Raw genomic sequence first — 21,293 nt, 5'->3', positions numbered from 1 at the left:
ACTTTCCCATGGATTCTGTGCTAGGATAAGCAAGCCCTCTTTCTAGAATTTTCTACACCTTGGGAGACATTGGACACAGGTTCCAGCCTAGAGGGCAGTGTGGGTGGGAGGCTGAGACTTAGTCTGGTGGGGTGTGAGGAATACAACTGCCAACCTTCCTGCTTGCAAGCCATTTCCATTTTATCATCAGGTCACCTGAAGATTTTGGTTGAAGAGATGTCGCTTTTGGATAACATGTTTATAGAGAAATACCTCCCTTCTCTATTTCCTGCCAGCCTAGTTTCTGTCTTTTGCCCTGTTTCTACTTTTAAAGTGGGAAAATTCCGATCCTCTCTGGCGGGGCTAATGACTTCAGTGGCCCCAGGAAGTGTGACATATGCTCTGATTAGCAGTAACGGAAGATGTGCTCTGGGATGGATGCGTGTCATGGCTTTTCTTCCTCTTCTTGTTTTCTATTTTTGCCTCACTGTGGGCTATGAGCAGGCTATGTGTTTATCTTCTATTCTCTTGCCTTTGAGCTCTTACATACCTGATACCAGCAAAGAAGCCTGGAAAATTATGGGGCAATGTAACTATGCTCAGTTATCCCTCGTTTGACTTGGGTATTAATTTGGTTCATCTGCCCCTGTCTCATTTAATGAACTGAATCAAGAATTTACAAATTCTTAGCTCCCTAGATGCTTTTATGCCAGGAATGGCCTGCTCTAAACCAATAAATATGACCAGGTCACCTAACATAGTAGCATCCCAGGTCATTTTGTAATATAAATGACTAGTGTGAGCATGGAAGATGTCTCACCTGAAATACCTGGGACCTGTATTAGTAATTTTTCCAGGGTTTGCTTATCTTTACTTCGGAAGGACACGAGGATAGAAAAAGCACATAATTCATATTTGCATGATTGATTGCCCTTCACTGCCTTGAGGGGTCTGCTGAAACTTACAGAGACGCGAGATGCAACTAGTTGTTTCTGAGGATGAGCTTCTGTCACTGCTTAGGATGAGCTTATGATCTGGTGGGCAGGCTGCCGTGACCCACCTGCCAGTCATTCAGAGTACCATGGATGTATTGTCACTGTACCGGCATCTCATGCCGTGTGCGCTACCAGATTGTTCTTTAAAATACTACAGTGGTATTGTTTTTAAAAATAGATGGTAAAAGGAATTCTTTGAATATCGTTTGGATGAGTCCAATGTTCAGATGTCTAGGTAAGTTGGTCGCTTATAATATTTTACTCTTCACTAATGACTCTGGCTCAGTGTGCTATGAGCCTTTAGCTTCAAGTGTTTCGGAAGGAATGAAGTGTTTCACAGTGGTGTTTCTATTTTGAGAGCAAATAAACTCTCATCAGAAAGAGATTATTTTCATGGGAGATTAAAATAAGCTGCTTAGTGGAAAATCTCTGTAGTTCAGAATCAATGGATATGTAGGGACAAGTGGAATTATAGGAAAAAGAGTAGGAGGAAGGATGGCTTATGCCTCCAATATCATTTTCTTACCTGGTATTAGACTTGCAAATTTGGGGATTAGAGGTCTCTGTGTGTGCCAGGATGGCTTGGGTTTGCTTTGGCAGTGTCCTGTTGGCCCAGTAATGTGGTGCTATATCTCTGATTTTTGTGCTGAACAAGCTTTCTTAACAAACCCAAGACTCAAAGTCTGGCGTTGTAGCAAAAATGAGTAGCGACACTCTATTGCCTGGCTCTGCTGCTTACTAGGTGCCCAATATTAGGCAATTTATGTAGCCTCTTTGAATTTCAGTTTCCTTCTCTGTAAGAGGTGGGATTAGACTTGATCTAAGACACTTTCCACGGCTGATAACCTAGTGTCCCCTAGGCCAGAGAGTCTCAAACATTTTTGAAGCACCACCTTCTTGCCCTATTTCATACCTGCTTTGACTCCCAGGAAGTTTAGGGCTAAAACAGTGTTTAAGGACAGTATTATCCCTACACTAGGCTTCTGGTATGCTTATGTCCTTGGTTACAGTCTCTACAACTTGCGATTATTCATTTTAATATCCCTCTTGTACACATGAGGTTTTCCTAAGACACTACAAAATAAAAGCAAAAAATAAAATTTTCATACACCCCACTATACAAGCTGCTCCAGTCCTATGAGAAATAAATACATGAAACTTGTTTCTTTGACTTTCTCTGTTAAAAAGAATTCCACTGGGAAATGTAATGGAAAATTGATAATGGGAATGAGCTAATGGTAGGGACAGTAATTGTGGAGTTACTGATTGCGGGGCTATCAAAAGCTACAGGGAGACAAATTTCAGGCATCTTTCTAACAATTAGAGCATGCAAAGATAGGATGGGTAGCCTTTGGAGGTGATGAGTTCCACATCACTGGGAGTGTGCAAGCAGAGACTGCATGTGTGGTGTAAAAGGAATTCAGCTTTGGAACCATGGTTGGACCATGTGACCTTCACAACCTTTTGATCATAAAATTCCCTTACCTGAAGCTTCTCTTTTTTCTGCTAGGAAAACATTTCTATTCTGAATTCAGTCTTCCTCCTTCACCAGATCTCCCTGGGGTTTCTAACTCCCAACTGAAGAAATATTGGTCATGTTTCTACTATGACTCCAGCAGACAATAGCAGGAAAAAAGACTTCAATTCATAATCTATGTAACCCTTGAAAATAGTAAAGTGCCCAGAATATTTATATTTTTTTTCCTTAATTTTAAGATAGTTTGTGAGAAAACATGATGAAATAAAATTTATATTTTAAGGCAGGATAAGAAAAAATTAAACATAAAATTCTCTCTTTGTGTTTGTTTGGACCTCATCCTTGCCTCCCTAATGTGCAGTGTGCATCTGCATTACACATTAACCAGAGCTCCTCAAAGATGGGAGTGCTTGCTCAACCATAAAGATCAATTTTTTTTCTTTCTTCTGACACTAGCAGTGTAACTTCTTAAAAGAATAGTGTTCTTTCCCAGCCCTGTAGGGGATCATGGTGACTTGCTGCTCGCTTTGTATGTGCCTACCTGGACCATTTATCCTTGGTGAACTTTATGTAAAATATCAGTATGTCATTTTGATGTATGATCCTTTGTTTCAGAAATGTATATGACTGTGCCTTCAACTTCTAACAGGCAGAACAGTTCTCAGAGTTTTCTGAGAATCTGCTTCCTGGGATATAATCCTCAGTATGGCTCAGATAAAATTCCCTTTTTGTCTTCTTAACTTGATAATTAATTGAATTTTTGTCAACAAATATTACTATTTAATAAGATATTCATTGAGACCATTTAAAATTTAGGCTAAATTTTAGACCATTTAAAATTTAAAATAAGGCTTGAAGATCAAAAGCTGTAGAAAGTAGAGCTGGTGATGGAGGTAATTATTCCAGAAACTTGGATTGAATGTAGTTACAGGCAGTTAATTACACTTTCTCTTGCTGCTCTGTTATCTAAATAAGTATCAATACTTATCAAACTTTAATGTGGGCAGGAGGACCTGGGATTCTTGTCAATATGCAGATTCTGCCTCCATAGGTCTGGTTAGGACCCAAGATTCTGCATTTCTAACAAGCAACCAGGTGATACTGATGCTGCTGGTCAGGGGTCCACTGAAAACTGAGCTAAGGTCTAAGCCACCCTTCCTTTGTCACGTCAATTGTCATGTATCTCTGTTATACCTGGACCGTTTTCTCAAATCTCTACTTTTTCTGGAAATGAAGGCACCATCACATAAGGGTGACTCCTGGACCAGTGTTTAGGTATAAAATTAGACCAGCGTTTGATGCTTAGACCAGTAGACTTCAGGGTAGGGATCCTGAGTTTTCTTCCTGGTCCCCATCCCATAGATTCAATGTGTTCACTCTGACAGCTTTAAACCTCTCAGTTTTCCAGATGTAAGTGGTCCTGACATTGGAGTGGGGGTATACTTCCGTCACGATCCTCACTGCTTCTTCATTTAATAGGACCGTTGATCATAATTACTATGCCACTAAAAAATGTTTTGGAGGTTTTATTTTATTTCCCATCCCCTTTCTCCAAATTTGTCAGCCACCTTAAAATTGAGCAGATGTTTTAATTAGAGTCTTCAGTGTGTTGGAGCAGCCAGTTTATTTCCCAGGATCTTCATCTGTAAAATGATGGGGTTGGACCAGATGATTTGGAAGGTTTCTTCCAGCCCCCCAGCACTGTAATATATCATTATAAGTTTTCTAAATAGATGGCAAATTACCCAGAATCTTTTAAGTGGTTCAGTTTAGTTCCAAAATGTCTGCAGGGATATATACCCAGTGCATATAAGACTGTACTATTGTTCTGAATTTTTTGGACTTGTTAGGTGATTATTTTAAAATAAGGAAGTGAGAAAAACCCAGGTACAGCACAGAAATTATTTCCTCTTTTTACTGGTGCTCTATTCTTTGCTGCAAATCTCACTGGAATATAAAAATAGATTCTGTTAGTCTGTGTGGGAGAGGACTTGGTGGGTAACATTGAGTTTTATTTCAAAAGTTCTCATAATTTTGTGTGTCCACGCATGTGTGTGTGTATGTTTGTTGTGTTGAGGGCGAAGGGAAGCAGTGAACCCAATTCTTCTAGTATTTTTCGGGATTACATTGGAGATCTTGTCTGCTTCTTTATACGTGTCTTCTCTTTACGCACCCCCAATCCTTCATCATGCCCTTTGTGCTTCAGAAGTGTTGATGGTACCCACAATTATAATGTATTTTGCCTTTTGTTTACATGGGGAAAATTTAGAGGCCTTCCTTTCTTGATATTAATGTTCTAATCTGAATGTTAAACTGGAGTTTAAAAGGAAAACAGTTGGGATACAGGTGCTTTTAGCTGGTCAAATGGATTCCAAAATCTTCATCCAGATTTAAAAAGGAACATTTTTTTCTGAAATAAAGTACTGTTGACCCTTGAACCACGTGTGGGTTAGGGGCGCCGACTCCCCGGCCCCCACCTGTGCAGGCAAAAATCTTCGACTCATCCCTCGGTATTGGCAGGGGATTGGTGCCAGGACCCAGGTGGAACACCAAAATCTATGGATGCTCAAGTCCCACACAGGCCCTCGGTATCCGCGGTTCTGCATTCGCAGATTCAGCCAACTGCGGATCATGTACTTGATCGTTTTTACTGAAAAAAATCTGCGTATAGCTTGTCGGCGCAGTTAAACCCATTTTGTTCAAAGGTCAACTGTAATACATGTTTATCATAATGTTAAAAAAAAGAAAATGAAAAAATGCCTGTAGGCTATTTCCAATTAAAAAAAATAATGTTGCAGTAAATCTTCACACAGCTCTGTGCCTAAATCTTTGTGAATCTCTGTTGATTTCCTCCCAGCCAACCTCTGTAGAGCTCCCAGAGACCGTGTTGCATGCCTGCTCTGTGCATCTCCCCACCCTCCCCATGTAACCTGAATTCATGGCCCCTTACTGTGGTTTTTTTGTTGTTGCAGTTTATTTACTTATTTTTCTTTCCCTTTATGCCTAAGTCAGTTATTTACATTTACATTTTCTCTTGCAAAGATACTCATATGGGAAACTGCCCTGCACCCCTCCTTCCCCTAATGGAAAGAGCTAATACTAAGGTGAATGCTCTGACAGTTACCATGGTGTCATGCACTGGGCACTTCATGGATGTTTATTCCCCCCACAACCCTGAGTGGGTAGATGGTTTTACCCCCACTTCACAGATGAGAAAACTGAGGTTCAGAAAGTTTAAATGACTTGCAGGAGAACTGGGAATAGCTCACATTGGAACGTAGGGCCTTCAGACTCCTCTGCTTTGCCTTGCTTACATCTAAGCCTCTTTCCCACACCCTCCTCTTCCACGTGGGGACAAGAAGCATGAAGAAAGCCTGTGAAAGAGAAAGGATTAAGGACAATGAAGCCTCCCTGAGTTCTCTAGACCACAGGTTCCCAAGTCAGACTGGGCATTGGCATTGCCCCTGCACTTTGTTTAAAATGCAGGTGCCTCAGCCCCACCCTAGACGTACTGAACCAGAATCTTGGCGGCTGGTTTGGGGAATATGAATTTCAAAAAGCCTCCATTGTGGTTTATGCTCTGCAGCCATGTTCTGGAAGCTCTGCTCCATGCCTGCTGCCCTGTCCCCTGGTTTTCCAGTTAGAGGAGCTGACAGCAACTCAGACCTTGTGGGCTGTCACAGGGCAGGTCACGGGGCAGTGTTCCCAGGGGCTCAGGGCTTGGCCATGTCACAGCTCACTTCCACGTCACAGGCAGCAGCTCTTAGAGGGGAAGAGTGACAGACCTTCCCAGCAAAGGGGAAGTCACCGTGCCCTCCTTGCTCTCCTTGGTGTGGCGGCCTCGCCGGTGGTAAGTCATTGATGGCTTCTGGGCTTCTGTGGTGTCTTGCAGAGACTGAGGGGAGAATCTGACCTTGGGCCTCTTGAAATTGACTATTTTTGTTCTGCTGTCATCCTGCCTCGTGGCCTTGGGTTGTCGGGTCTGCTATCTCTCCGCTGTGGGTTAGTCCACACGTAAGGCTCCTCCTTTGCAGAAGAATGCTTTCTTCATACAGTCTTCCTTTTGAAATAATCTTTGATTTGGAGAAGAAGATGCCCAGCTGGGATGGTAAAATCTGTCCCAGTGTCACTAAAAGCTACAGCATGTCCAAGGGTCCTTTGGATATCCCTTGCCAGGTACCCTGACCGCCTTGTAGAACAAGATACTTTCTCCTAGCTGCACCTGAAACACTTAACGAGGACTAATGCCCATGATAGATGTTTGTGCCCACGGAACTTTTCCCCTGAGGCCTCAGAGTCCCCCTAGGATTATGAATCTCCCACAAAGCTGTGAACCCAGGTTGTTCACACAGCTGTGAACCTCGTCAGCCACCCAGAGGCAGCCTTCTGCGTCCAGTTGTTAGACTTTCTGTGGCGCCTCAAGGAAAATATCTGCAAGTCACCTTGTCAGCTGTGGTTGGTGAGATGCGGTGAAAAGGGAGTGATGAATGTTGAAGTTTCCACTAGTGTGAGAATCTCAAGTTTGCACCTGTTTTTGTCTAAACTTTCTAACACAAGCTGGCATGGAAATATCAGATATAGGAATTTTATCAGTTAGTTTCTTACCCTGCTGTTTCTGTAGTTTTTGCATCTCACTTCTGGGACTATGCTAGAGGAGGATACTAGAACTTAGGAGCGACCTGACATCTGTTTTACCCCTTCAAAGCCCTTTTGTAAACATTATCTCATTTGGTCCATGCTATTTTCCTATAACGCAGACATTATTATTATCATCACCATTTTAAAGATGAGGAAAACAAGGCCTGGCAGGTTCACACAGCTGCTTTTCCATTAGAGCTGGGACTGGGGGAAGGGCCTCTTGCCTTGTTGTTCAAGACCTGCTATTGCCTTATCTAGATATCACAGTGAGCCTTCCATTCTCAAGGCCCTGTGCTGGGTGCTGCAATAGACCAGGGAGGACAAATTTAGTCACTGCTATAATAGTATCTATGTTCTAGACCAGCACTATCCAAAAAATGTATAATGTGAGCCACATGTGAAATTTAAAGTTTTCTAGTAGCTGCAGTAAATAAAATAAAATAAAATAAAAAGAAACAGGTGAATTAATAATCTGGTTTACTTAACCCAATATATCTAAAATTTTAACATATAATCAATGTAAAATTATTAATGAAATATTTTATATCCTTTTCCTCATGCTAAGTCTTTGAAATCTGGTGTGTATTTTACACATAGAGCACACATTTTAAATGTTCAATAGCCACGTGTGGCCAGTGGCTACAACATTGGACAGTATAGATCAAGAAGGATGCTTACTTCTCAGAGAATTGGGGCCATATCTGTTAAAAGTTTAATACATTAAATGTCATATGTGTTTTAAAAAATGCCTGTCCTGGTTTTTTATTCATTTATTCACTCAGTCATTCAGAAAGTATTGAATGAGTATCTGCCAGGTGCTGGTCTGTAGGGAATACCTCTTCATCTTTTTCTTTCCTTTCCTCACTGATCTCCTCTTTCTTGCTTTTATTCCTCATTCCTCCCCTTTCTTTGTCTCTTTCTATATTTTGTCAGCTGTTTAGCTATGTTCCCAGGCTCCAGAAATAGTGTCAGGTAAGACAAAATCAGCTTTGATTAACAACAGGGTTTTAAAAGTATGTATATAGCAGCATTTACATATATTTATTTATATTTATGCTGGTGTATATGTGTATATATATATTTTTTATACTGGTTTATGAATTCTTTTCCTGGAAGGATACACAAGAAATTGTTGATAGTGGTTGCCTTTGGGTGGATGGTGGACATTTTGAACTTTTTGTTTTAGACATTTCTCCAGTGTTTTAATTTTTCTACGATGTTAATTTTTGTTCTCAGGGATTTTAGAAGAGAAAACTGATGGGGTCATGGGGATTTTATGGATCTAGAGGAAGGAGTTGGGCTTACACCAGCTAATCCAAGTAGTTTGAGCTTCGGGTTAAGTTCCTTTGTACAAACTCCTTGGCCTTTTTCTCAGCTTCATTAGATTGATTTTCTGGGTAAGGGGAAGTGACGTTGGTTTGTGTTATTGCTGTAATGTCTGTACCATCACTCACTCCGTGTGGGCTATGCCTGAAAAGAGGGAACAGCTACTTATCATTGAGTCATATTCTTACTCTTGTCAAATGGAATTTGACTCTTGTGGAATTTAGATTGATGTCTTCTTAGGTTACTACAGTCTTTATTACAAGAAGTAAGAGAATGTGGATGTATTTCACAGACTCTGACACTAACGGGCTGTGCTACCTTGGGCAAGTCACCTGGCCACCCTGGACCTATTCTTATCTTCATTAAAATGCTGGGAGGAGGACAAGTTGACATCTCAGACCTTTGCAGCCATGAAATTCCATGATTCCAACCACGTGTGATTTTAAATATCTTACATTTCATTGCTGGTTCTCAATCTGATATTTTTCAAAATCCCATCAAGGTATAGTGTATTATTTCAGCTAAAAAAGTTATCCTTTGTAACAGAATTTTAAACAGAACCTGAAATGACATAATAATAGCTTTCTGTTTATGGACATTAGCCCAAGTTCAGTCTTAGGAGAACATAACAATATGCCATTATCTGTGTGGGAATGAAAGAATGCATGTATTTAACATTTATATATATATATTGTTTATTATGGTCTACGTGTAGATATATGAATGTGGGCTCATAGGAAGATAATGGGGGCAAGGGAAATGGGAGCAAATGTGCATGACAGAATGGGTCTGTTAATTTCCCTATTTTTGCAGGATGTTTTGACAGCTTTTCAATTTAGTTTCCACCGCCATTCACATGACTGAGAGTGTGTCTGAGATGGCTGGGGAAATAGGATGATTTATGCTGTAAATGACTCTTTATCTGCTCATTGGAGAAGTTACTGAAACCATGGTAGCCTTGTCATATAGACGGCTGGGCAGAAAACTTCCTAATTTAGCCAGTTTGGTAAAATGTAGATGTAAAACAGTGGTAAGTTGGTTTTCCACGATACAGATAAATGAACAAAATCAATAATTGATAAACTTGCCTTTTCTGTAGGGGAAAAAGCATTTGGAGACTACTTTATTTTCACTGTGTTTATGTTTTTAAAGAAAATACTGGTTTCTACTGACAGTGTTTTGTGCCCAGTAAATGGTGGATGGATGGATGACTGGATGGGTGGGTGCAACCATGGATTGTTGTCCATTTTCCTTACTCTTGAGCCCATTCTGAATGTCCTAGTTGGAGAAAAAGATATCCTTCCCATGAGTATACTTAGGGAGCCTGTGCTGCTGGTGCCTTTTGGATCATCAACTGTTAACCATGGAGCAGGTTTGTCTTGTGGTCACATAGTCAGGATGTGTCTAAACAGAAACTGACTGATTCAGAGCAAGACAGGGTCTATTGAGTGCATCTTTTTTGCTCTGTTCATACTTAAAAATGTACCAGATGTGACAACCCATCCCAGAAAAGAGCCAGGTATGCCATTACAGAGGCTAGTTAATAATTTGAATGGTTAACTCCATGGGGTGCATGTGGATCGTTAGTAGCAGAAATTAAATTGGGTGTGTCCTTTTGAAGGAAAGCATTAAAGTGAAGAAATCTGAAATGATCAGAGGAGACCTCTAGAATTGGCTTAGTGGTTTTGGGAATTCCTTGGTAGGTTTTTTTTCTGGGTTTGTATCTTCTGCATATGTGTATCTTCCTTATCACTCTTACAAGGTTAGACCCATACTAGCCTTTAATTTAAAAGAATACTGGTTGAATGTGCATATTTTATCTGCCAAGTCGCCAGTTTCACAACAGATTGTTGGCTCACTGTCTAACATCTGATAACACAGGAAATAGAGGGGAGACTGATGATGAAATGAAAATGCTCTACTTTTAAATTGGACGAAAATAAGTTTTCTTTTACGTATACAGCTCATGTTTGAGGCTGTAGCTATTGTTAAGGCTTGCAGTGGGATAGACATTCATCAAAACTAGCAGATAGGAGAATATTAACGTTAGCTGTTGACTCTCTTTTTTTTTTTTTTGAGCGTGTAAAATGTGGGAAAACATTTCTGTTGCAGGATATGGCATTAGCATCCCAAGTGGAGTTGTAACCTGAAAAGAAAACTGGGTTCACCCCTTGGTGGGTGTTGAGCCAGAAGACACAACCTAGCCAAAGATCGAGAGAAGGATTGATTATTACTTGCAGCAAGTAAGGAGAACTCCGGGCGCTTTCCCGAAGCAGTGTCTTCCTGAACAGCAAAATTGGGGAAGTTTTAAGCTAAGGGTGTATGCATATTCATGAAGGGGCTAGAGCAGAGGAGAATTAAGCATAGAATTGGGGCAGAGGTGGACAGAGTCCAAGCTTTAGTTGATTGAAGTCAGGAGAGTCAACTTCATCATTCCATCCTTCACCTGGGCGGGGGCCTTAGTTCCTGTAGAACTCAAAGATATATTATTATGTATATCCCTTGAGAAGGAACTAGGACTCTGCTTTATCATTGCACTATTGTTGGACTGCCTTCTCTCTGTTTCTGCATTGGTTTGTTCCCTTAAGATGTAGATTACTGGGAATTCCCTGGCTGTCCAGTGGTCCCACTTTCACTGCCGTGGCCTCGGGTTCAACCCCTGGTTGGGGAACTAAGATCCTGTAAGCCACGCAGCCGGCCAAAAAAAAAAGATCATCAATTACTGAGACCTGTTCAAGGGCAAGCATTGCGGCCAGGCTTAGATCACAAAATGGCTTAGGCCAAAATGGCTTCTCTTAAATCAAGAAAGTCATTTCTGTTTCTCTTTCCAGGGACCCTCTAACCTATCTGCTTACAGAGTCAACCTGTTACTTGTTCTGAAACAGATCCCCCTTTTCATTCTCTAAAACTTTCTGAATATCATCTCCCAAAGCCTTGGTTTCTTGCTAGAGAAGGTCTCCAACTGTGATTATAAAGCATTTTCATGTTAGAAGTTTTTCAGGAAAAATGTAATGCTGAAATAATCATACAGTAATTGGGCAGCCTAAATGTTATTTTTAATAACAATCCCTTCCATGGTCCAGGGTGTTCATTCGATTAAAACTTGCCCATACTCTGGAAACAAGCTAGCTTTAGAATCTCTAATGGGAAAAGAGATACAGGGAACCATTGAGTCAACAACATGGAAATATAGAATATTAACATTAGAAAAGGAAACTCTGGGATCATCTGGCGCAGTCTCTGTAGTTTAAAATGAACAAAGTAGGACTCAGAGGGGTAGAGGAATTGCCCAGTGTTACACAGTTAGTGGCAGAGATGAGTGTTAATTTATGTTTATATTCAACAAATATTTATTGAGCTTATGGAGTGCCTGCCATGGGGGCAGCACTCTGCAAGGCCCGGGGAAGACCTGATGAAAAAGTCATACTCAAGTCCTGCTCTTGCAGAGTTTATGTGTCCTGGAGGTAGACGGCCACTAAACAGCCAGTTGTCCTGTTAATTACTTAATGCCAGGAGTGTCCAGCATTATGAAGCAGAAGTCAGGGAGCTCCCTATGAATAATAAAGGGGACCTGTGATTTCCTGAGGGCCCCTTTGATAGTTCCTTATTATCATCCATTAAGGAAAGAACGAGTTTCCTGAGCATCCATCTTGGAAAAAAGAAGAAAAGGCATGGCTTGTAGTTATGGCAAGTATTATGCACCTGTTTATCTAATGGTAACGTATTGTCCAAGTTAACCATGGCTTTCAGGCAGGACTGTCATTTTCTCAGAGTAGTGATTAGGACCGTCTAAAATTTTACGTAGTTTTACTTAATTTTAAAATGAACATTTTGATTGTTCCCTTAAGTTTGTATATGGCAGTGATATTGAGGTATATATATTACTATGTTCCCACAATTTGGAAGTTTCACATTCTAGTTCACCTAAATGTGAGTTGGTTGGAAGGACAGGCTAAAGATAAGTTGAAAATTAATAAGAATCAATATAAAATTCTGCTCAGGGTTCAAGAAAATAATTGAGCAGTTGTACAAGAGCAGGATGAAGGGATATATGTTTAAGAGTTGCACTTGTAAGATCTGGTGGTTTTAGTTGAAGGCAAGCTAAGCATGGTCAACAGAGCACTGTCACCTCCAAAAAAAGTAAATGCCACTTGAGGATTTATGAACAGAAGTATTGGTGTCCTAGAAGAGGCTCCTCCTCTACCCTTATAGGTCAGTTTACCTGAGAGGTGTTCTCTATGTCAATGGGAAGCACATACAGATATCCATCCATCCATCCATCCATCCATCCATCCATCCATCCATCCATCCATCCATTCATCCATCTATCCACTCATCCATCCATTCAATTATTTTGTTTATTGTCCCCTGAATAGAATGTAAGCCTCAGGAAAGTGGAGATTTTGTTCACTACTGTATTCCCAGTGCCTAGAACAATGCTTCACACGTAGTAGGCCCTCAATAAGTTGTCAAATGACTGATTGTAGTGAATGGGGTAATTTCAAATTCTGTCAGATAAACAGTTGAAGGAAATAAATCTGTTATAAGGAAGTTTCACTGGAACTGTGGAAACTGTCTACGGAGTTTTGAAGGCCTTTCACATGGAAAAGCAGAGGAGCAGGACTTTTCTGTATTTCTGAGGTGGACAGGGCCAGGAGCAATGGATGAAAGTTGGAACAATGGCAAGCATGCAGGTTTAGGAGGCCCTCGTAATCCAAAGACAACTGATCCTAGGAAGAGGTCAGGTTAAAGTGGATACACTTAAGCAGGGACCAAAATTTCACAGTAAATATTACAAAAATTTTTTTATTGGGACTTTATCTTGAAAAGTAACTCTAAAAGTTAAGAAAATAAATTTATTTGATCATATTAACACAGGTTTTAGTATAATTTCAGCTCTATACTAAGTCTTAAGCCACACAAAGACTGAATCAACTCTTGTTGGCTTTTATGGAAGAGGAATTGAGTACAGTTTTCTGACACAGTTTTATGCCAGCACAAAATAACATTCCTTAGTTCGCATTTGACTTTTCAAAAAAACAGTTGTATTGAAATAAGATTCACAACAAGTTGGAGGGATGGGGAGGCACATGAGCCAGAGCTCTCTCTTTTTGGGGCCTGCTTAGAAAGGTGAGTGTATTACTCTGGACTTTTTTGTTTGTAGGGAGAGAACCCCAGCCTGGGCCAAAGAGAAATTAATTAAACTATGGGAAAGATAGGAATGTAGTCGGTCCTCAGAGATAACATGGAATCAAGAACTTGAACTCCAGGGTTACCTCTCCACCTCTCCTTCTATGTCTGTCCGCAAATTGTCATCGTTCTCTGATGAGTCATTTACAAGAAGGAGTATTACAACCCGTAGGAGCTGCCACTTCTTACTCCTTCCAGTTCCAACTCCAGAGAGGAAGTGATACTTGTTCCCTCTGGTCCAAAATTTTAAAATCCCAGGGTAAGATCTAACTAATTGAACTTGGGTCAGGTGCCTAACTGTAGGCCAAGGGGATTGGAGAACTATGACTGGCCCATGTTGATAGCCTGGGGAGTGGGATTTCCCAAAACTTGGCAGCTTCCACTCAAGCCACTTGGTGAGAGTGGAGGGATGCAGAATTTTCCCGAAGAGGGTCTGATAGTCGGTCCTTGTCAAGCAATGCAAAAGACAGTTGCTGCAATGAGGGATCTGGAAACATGCCTGTGCCTGAGGAATAGAGGAACGAACCAAGGGGTGTTTAATCATAGAATTATAGAATTGGGGCTAGAGTGAAACTGAGGCTCAGTATTGTCAAATGACTTGCCCAAGGATACCCAGCTGGGTAGAGACAGAAGCCCAGGCCTCGAATTCTGAACTCAGAGTTTCATCCACTACACTTGATTGTCTTCCTAAAGAAGAAAATATCAAGGAGAGGCAAGAAAATTACCTTCAAACATTTGAAGGACTGGTATGTGGAAATAAGAATGGTGTTATTTGATGATGCTTCAAAGGTCAGGTTAGGATTCATGGGCAGTGGTAACCGAAAAGCAGAATTCTACTAGATTTAAGGAAGAATGTCAACACCTGGAATGGCCAAGCAATGGAGCAGGCTGCCTCAGGAGGTGGTGGCCAGAAGCCCCATCATCAGAAGCCTTCAGACTAAAGACTGCATCCTAGAGCAGTCGTGCTACCTTGCTGATCCCTATTGAGCATGTGGTCACCTCAAACCCCCAGATAAAGATGTTTATCCAAACATCTGCCAACAATGCTGAAGAAGGAATCCCTCAAATTCCTTCCAACCCAGAGACACCGTAGATTAAAAACCTGGGCGATGTTGCTTTTCACTCTTTTCCTCTACAGCTTCCACCAGTTGTACAGCATTTACAGTGCTAACTGCTGTGCTGATCGTTTTACAATGATTATCTCATTGAAACTTAACCTATAATATAGATACTATTATTATCTCCATTTCACAGATGAGACACAGAAACATTAAGTTACTTTCCCAATGGCATGTGGGAGCTTCATTTTTGCTCCCAAGGCCCTAGACTTAACCACTACATTCAATGGCTTCTCAAAAACTGTTTGTTTCCAGTTCCATTTTTACAGTGTCTTTCTCAGGTGTTCTCAAAATGTGATCTTCAGAACACCTGTGTGAGAACCATATATTTTTGGTTTTGATGCAGAACCAAATATTTTGAAACTCATATTTTTATAAATATTCATGTTCCCCATATGTTTGAACCCCACATTTTTGGTAAATATTTATGTTCCTGGGCCCTACCTCTTACCTAAGGAACCAGAATGTATGTCTGTGTGGAATGGACTGGGAATACGCATTTTTTTACAAGCACCCAGTATGATTCTGATGGGCATTAAAGTTTGAGAACCACTGGTCTAGAGCTTTCTAGGGAAAGCTGGAGGGGAGACCAGATCCTGAAAAGCCTCATAATTCTCTGAACAGCTTAAACTTTGCTCTGAAGGCCGTGGGGAGACCTTGAAGGGCTGAAAGTCAAGTCTGACGTGATCAGGATTGCTTTTCAGTAAGTTCGGTCTGGTGGCTGTGTGGGCAGCGCTGGAGGCTGGAGCCTGAGCAGGAGGCTCTCGTATCCTTTAGGGGAGAGGTGATAATGGGCCTGAGCTGAAAAGCAGCAGTAGGGACAGGGCCCTGTTTTTAACGCAGCCTTTTCTCCAGTGTCAGTTGGGTGTAGAGCTAAATGTATATAGACCCTACTTAAATGAGAAATGGAACCCATGTTACATACAGATTTTCTGATGAAATATTACAGTCAATTTACATAGGCTCATGTATTTTTTTGAGATAACATCAAGTGCTAAATTCCTCTGACATCTTATTCTTGCCCTTTGATTCTTATCACCAGCCCCCCCTTTACTCTCAGTGGTATGTGCTCTGGAGAGCTCAGGTGGTGTGTTTGTGCAAGGCCTCATCTCCGGTGTGGGTGGGGAATGATGGTTGCCTGGAAGGAGCAGAGACCCAGTGTTGCCTATTGAATAAACAGGGGAAGTGCCATGGCATGTGGGGGGGTGGGGTGGGGTTATCTGTTCCTAAATCTGCACATAAGCATAACCGAGGGTGGTCAAGGCATTAAATAGTTCTGGCAAAGCAGCCGCTCCATATGGAGGGTGAATAACCTGAGAGCTATGGGTGCTTTTATGGATATTATGAAATGCCATTATGCTCCTAAGAGGCTGGGGAAAGCCCTAGTTTTTGTCTGATACTATCCTTTACCCCACTGCCCACGTCTGTCTTCTTTAGATTGTGGTATGCATGGTCTCTCCTCTCTCTGGACTCCTTTGGACTCTTTTGCAGGACATCCACAGGTAACACTCATTTATCCAATCGTTTCTTGAATTTCAGTTGGGTTCCCCAGCTAGAGTTTAAATTCCTTAGGAATAGGGCCCATGTATTATTCCATGGGATCCTCCACTGTGCCTAGCACAGTGTGGTCACCCAGAGATCTTAGTAAATGCTGTAAGGTTGGTTGGCTGCTTGGCTGAAGTCTTGGAGCGCAGATATTATAGTTACTTTGCAGCTAAAGCAGCTTCGACAGAGTGATTAAATTACTCTCTCAGTAGGGTCACAGTCATTATCTGTCACAAATGTGCATTGACTGCCTACATCCTGAATTGTTCAGAAAAAAAAAATGCTTTCAGAACACTCATGATCTAAATAAGGAATCAAATGCAGTTTCATATTTGCTTCAGGTGATCCTGCTGCCCTCCCATTAATATGTATTTATCAAACACCCACTCAGTGAATTTAGTGAGGACTTGGTACTGTAATAGATGCTGTAGAGTCAGTAGAGATTCTGTAGAAAACATAGGCTGTGCTCTCAAGAATCCTCATGAGCTAAGCTGGCATGTGGGCATTCCTCTGTTCAAGGCCAGTTTCAGCATACGGGACTTGCTACCCAACAGGGAGGATGGGAACACATCTCGGCCTTGGCAGTCTCCCCATGTCCCAGCCTGTGTTGTCAGAACTAGCTCCCTTATTCCCTACTGCCTCATGGGATCAGAACTTGAGCACGGAAAAGTCAGTTAAGAGGGCCCTGGATAGGAAGGAAATCAGTTGGCCAAGGCAGTTAAGTCTAAGACGTGGAGTCAGGAGGGCCAGGGTTCTAGTCCTGGCTTTGGTATCCAATTCTGGGTTAAGGGGCAAAATACTCCGTGACTCCATTTCGTTATCTGTAAAATGAGGTGAAAATGCCCACCTCACAGGGCTATCGGCAAATGTAACTGAGAAGATAAATGGAAACACATCGCCCCTCACTTCCCCACAGCCACCTCCTTCCCCTGGGCTCATATCTGCTCTTTGATCAGCATCTGTCTGCTGGGTTTTCTCTCCGCTTTCTATCCTCATGACTACTGGTTTGGTTTTAAGCCCTGATCATTTCTTGTCACAGAAACTATATCTTTTTACTTTATGTTAATCCTTTTTTTTAAGTTTTGGAAATCTCAAAAATTGTAAAGGTAATGCATGTTTGTTATATTAAAAAATTTTAACCATCAGAAATCTGTAGAGGAAAGAATGAAAATATTTGTCTGCTTCCCCAAATCCTCATTCTCTTAGAGGTAACTCCCATAAACAGTTTGGTGTGTCTTTCCAGACCATCTTTATGAATTTATAAAATACACACAGACATTTTTTTCTCTATAAATAGAATCATGGTATACATATTATTCTGTAACTTGATTTTTTCAATTAATTGATTTTTTGTGTGTGAATTTATACACATGTGGACTTTTTTTATAAAGTAGATTATTGTATACATTTTATTGCACAGTTTGCTTTTTATCTGAGCTCATAGACAGCTGTCTTTCAGTTGGTCTTCTTGTTTCCATCTCATACCTCTCCAGCCCATCCTCCACCAACCTGCCAGAATGATTTTCCTAAAACCCAAATGGGGAACCATTGATCATAGGATAAAGTCCAGACTTCTTGATATGACAGTTCAAAGCTCTCTACCATCTGTCCCCTGCTGACTTCTGCAACTTTATTGGAGTATTTCTTAGATTTTGTTGTTGTTGTTAGCAGCAGAAACTTTTTGTCCTCTGAACAAAACCTATGTGTACCCCCAATGTATTAAACAGGTAAACATGGAGCTCTTGGGGTTAATGTGTACGTAGGTGGGGCCTCTAGACCCCAGCTGCTCAGGCACCCTTCCCTGTACCCTAAGCCCCATTCTCTATCCTGCTTTATATTCTCTCTTAGGGCGTGTTGGTCCTTGAGATCAGCCTCAAAAGATCAGAGATGTAGACAAACCTTCCCAACTTCTCTTTTTTCATTATAGGCCTGCAACTCAATTCTTAAAAAACAAACTTGGAAGCTTCTTGTTAACCTTCTTACCCGGAGGAAATGAATTTCATGTTTATTAACTTTTTGGTGACATATCCTGAATGATTCCTCTTGGATTCTAAGATGTCCTCCCTTAGACATGGAGATTTAGAGAGCCAGTTTTGGAGACTCATTCTTGTCGCTTTTCTGTCCTTTTTCATGGTGAACATATTAGGCCTTCTCCTATTGTTGACCTTTTCTCTTTGCTCTGGAGTTACTATTATGTTTAGATCTCTATGATCCAAAGACTGTGAGGTCCTTTATGATTGAAGCAAGAAGACCAATTAGAGGACAGCTGTCCATGAGCCAAGATAGAAAGAAAGCTGCAAAACAAAATGAATCCAGCTGGATGGTCCCAGTACCTAGCTCAGTGCCTGGCACGTAGCAAACGCTCAATAAACTTTTCATCCCCAGAAAGCATGTCGGGTATGACAGTTCCCTCTGCAACAAGGGTGAGGAAGAGATACAGTTACTCCCATTGCTGGGTGTGTGAGGCCCATAGTTTGCTGTCGATACAGCGTTGGAAGTGGTCCCTGGGGCTGCAGGCAGGTACGGAGGGTCAGCATCCCTTCTTGCCCAACCACAACCTGGCTGCCTCTGCTCCTCCCATCTGCATGGGCCTAAACAGAAAGGGGAGACTTGGGGGTGCTCTCTCTTTGCTTAATTCACACCAGTGATAGGTTTGTGCATCTTGAGTTTGATAACCACTGAATGACCACCCGAAAACCATGCTGGGACCGTTTTAGATTCGACACCAGTCATAAGAAACTCTGAAGAAAAATCAAGACATAAATAACTCACAAGCTGAATTTTGTGGCTTTTGTGGATCTATTTATTTATATTTTTCAAAAGCAGTAGGTCTACAGCCTTAAGATACTCAAAATGACATTCTTTGCTTCCTTTGACCACAAAAGCCACACGTCTGCTTCATTACCAGGAGACTGTGTTGGGGGATATTGCAATCTTCCTACTTACCTTTAAAAAAAGCAAAAACAAACAAAAGCCAGGAACTCCTGTGTTGGTTGCAATGCATATGTTGGTTAGGCTCTTCAACTGTTAGAAAAGGATTTGAACTTTATCCTCAGCCTGTCTGGTTAATTGGCAACATGGCATATCTGTCAGAGGGTGTCATCTCAGATGTTCTGGTCTCTGATTCCTGTGATCATATTTAGGTTTTCCATTTTTTAACCTTTCTTGGTACATTTTTTTCTAATATGGAATGTGTTCAGTTGGCTCTTACCTTTTTTTTTTTTCTTTTTTCTTTTTTTTTAATTTATGGCTGTGCTGGGTCTTCGTTTCTGTGCGAGGGCTTTCTCTAGTTGCGGCAAGCGGGGGCCACTCTTCATCGCGGTGCGCGGGCCTGTCACTATCGCGGCCTCTCTTGTTGCGGAGCACAGGCTCCAGACGCGCAGGCTCAGTAATTGTGGCTCACGGGCCCAGTTGCTCCGCAGCATGTGGGATCTTCCCAGACCAGGGCTCAAACCCGTGTGCCCTGCATCGGCAGGCGGATTCTCAACCACTGCGCCACCAGGGAAGCCCGGCTCTTACCTTTTCCAGCTATTTGGAAGGTACCCATTCTGTCTTAAATTCTGCCAATTGTGCCTCAACTTTTTTCTTAAGATTGCTGACACAGGTTCATTGGTCTTTGAATGCATTGGGATCTTCTTTTTAATTATTTCCCTACACTTTCCTAGGTAACTCAGTGGCATGCATCTCCTCATTCCTCCTCCAGCACGGCCCGGGTCCCCCTCCCGTGGTCTTATACAGTGGGACATATTGTACAGTGCAGCCTGCCTGCTCATAGATCAGACTTAATAGATCAAGCCATCTTTTCTCACTGGTCTGGTATTGGCCTCAGCATTGGTCTCACTCAGGGGTCTAGACATCCATCCCCATCCACTGGAGCTGGCCTTGATGTGAATGAAACCAGCATCCCATTCCTGGTCTTGCACTTTTCCCACATATCTCACTTAATATGTAATATTTCTCACTTTTAGGCATATAAGGTATTTTGACCACTATTTGGAAATACCCCCACCTCCTGCTCATGTTGCCTAACCAGCTATGCCAATGCTCTTGAATGGAAAAGAACGACTGAGAACCTTCATGAGCTGCCTTGCTTTCCGCAATGCCCGACTGTTAGAAGTGTTTGGGGGAGGCTTCTTTATCATTTAGGGTAGAATTCAGCCACATCTCCTGTGTGGCAGAGCTGCACTGGGAGCAAGTCACAACATTTTCAGAAATCTCAAAACAAATGTCCTCTGGTGAGGTCTGCTAGGTCTTAGTAGTAAAAGTGAGCCATTGGTCTAGTTTCTGCTGTCCAGACTGCGGTCATGGGCACAGCCATGGGATGGGCATCACCTTCTGTATACAGATACAACCTTTAGTATTCATTCAGAGAAAATACATTAAGATTTCTGTGACATTTTGGTATAAAACATCTGCCATATGATGGAATTAGAAAAGTAAAGCTCTTGAAGTCTTGGATGAAGTCTCACTCATCTTTGTGAGATGTAGCTCTCAGCATATGTTAGCATCTAGCGCTCAATAAATATTTGATGAACGATTGGAGTATCACATTATAGTTTGGCTTTAAATAAACAAGATCAAATTATTTGGCTTATGAAAAATGAGTTAATTTTGTTGTCTCAATTTTCAGTACAACTGAATTGCCAATTTCTGGGGCTGTAAGTAGCAAGGGAATGAGATGGAGTAATGAGATAGGTGCACATTAATTTGTTACTGGGGTTAGTGTCATAAGTAGATCTTTTTTTGGTCTTAGTAAAATTTAGAAAGGTATCTTTTCTTACCTTTTTCTAAATCTGAAATATATTTCCAACAGCTGCAAATACTCAGGGCTCTTGTGGCATTTTACTCTAGAATAAGAAAAAAGTAGACCTCTTGGGTGGGGATATTTTATCCTTTTATCTCTAGTTTACATTCCATTACCTTTGCATATTTCCACATGGCCTTGAGCCACATTCACAATTGAATATCTCCTCTTCAGTCAACAGGTGAATCCTGAAAATTTCAGGAGATTTGCCAATTCACATT

General features: G+C 41.4%; 1 protein-coding gene across 4 annotated transcripts in view; it reads left to right on the top strand.

Moving 5' to 3' along the window:
* The window catches only part of PIK3AP1 (phosphoinositide-3-kinase adaptor protein 1), a 176,287-nt gene that overhangs the window by 70,201 nt on the left and 84,793 nt on the right, over positions 1-21,293 (top strand). The window lies entirely within an intron of this gene.

This window comes from Balaenoptera borealis, assembly GCF_965194805.1.
Source record: "Balaenoptera borealis genome assembly, chromosome: 10".
NCBI classification, from domain to species: Eukaryota; Metazoa; Chordata; class Mammalia; order Artiodactyla; family Balaenopteridae; genus Balaenoptera; species Balaenoptera borealis.
The sequence above is the reverse complement of the archived record's forward strand: the minus strand, read 5'-3'. Positions and strand labels throughout refer to the sequence as shown.